This window comes from Lupinus angustifolius, chromosome LG14 (genome assembly GCF_001865875.1).
Source record: "Lupinus angustifolius cultivar Tanjil chromosome LG14, LupAngTanjil_v1.0, whole genome shotgun sequence".
Taxonomy (NCBI): Eukaryota; Viridiplantae; Streptophyta; class Magnoliopsida; order Fabales; family Fabaceae; genus Lupinus; species Lupinus angustifolius.
The window spans coordinates 9,126,464-9,127,871 of NC_032022.1; positions in this window are offsets into that span (position 1 = coordinate 9,126,464).

Consider the following 1,408-nt stretch of genomic DNA (forward strand, 5'->3'; position numbering starts at 1 on the left):
TATATTAAATCTAATTCTTCATTCTATTGTGAAGGAATTTTATGCAATTTTATAGTATGGTCATGACTCAAGTTATCTCTAACTTCTTGCTTGGTGGAACGAGAAGGTAAATGTCCAATACTGTCTCTATGCTATTAATTCCTTTAAACTAAAATCATTATATTTTAAACCTTATTAACTCCATTTCTCCACTACTCCATTATTAACCATATGCATATGAACACTAACCGCAGTTAGATGATTAAATCTTTTAATCATTATTTACCATGCTCGGCCCACCTTAAGTCATCTCCATTAGGAATGCTTCTTGTGGGTCCCGATCTTACGTTAACACGTAATACAAAGGAAATACATCCCACCACTATGACCATCGCTGAATACCCTGGACGGTCCCAGACCAAGCCTCTTACGGTCAGCCGATCTCGCTACGTGGTATCTCGGGTTCCTTTCTGGGTAGTGCCCCAATTCACATCATAACTGAAAGGGTAACGTCCCTACCACTACGACCATCGCTGAATCACCCTGGACGGTCCCAGACCAAGCCACTTACGGTCAGACGATCTCGCTACGTGGTAGCACGTATCCTTTTCTGGGCATCGCCCTAAATCATACATCCTTCTCAAATTACTTTCTTTCAAATTAATTTCCGAGTTTGACTATTTAATTCCCACACCTTGGATACTTGACTTTTTATTTCCAATTATGGTGTTATACCAAAATAGTTTTTATATCACATACACATACTAGGGTTATTACATCTTCAACCAATCAATCCAAATAGTCAAACACAATTCCTATCTCTCGCCCAAGCGGGGACTAGTCGCCCAAGCGACAATTCGCCTTTAAATCTCAAATAGACTGAAGCTTTCCTCGCCTAGGCGAAAGTATTATCGCCCAAGCGAGACCTCTCTCGCCCAAGCGGGAGGGTTCCAGAAACTCATTAAAATTCTGGAATTTTTTTTTTCCGCCCGATCAGGTTTTTGCTCGCCCGGACGGACTTTTTCTCGCCCGGGCTCGCCCCGGCGACGCCTCGTTCGCCCAGGTGAAAATCCTGGAAATTTTTTTTTTTTCCGCCCAATCGGGTTTTTGCTCGCCCGGGCGGACTTTCGGTCGCCCCGGCGACGCCTCGTTCGCCTAGGCGAAAATCCTGGAATTTTTGTTTTCGCCCAATCGGGTTTTTGCTCGCCCGGGCGGACTTTCGATCGCCCGGGCTCTTCCCGGCGACGCCTTGTTTGCCCAGACTACTGAGATTTGGACAGAATGCTAATTTTTGCCATTTTCAACAACCAAGACACATTCAAACATGGTTTTTCAACCACCTGCACTCAGAAAATTTTCCAACAACATTCATATACAATATTCAACACATTTCATCAACAATCATATATATTCAAAAGCATTCAAACAT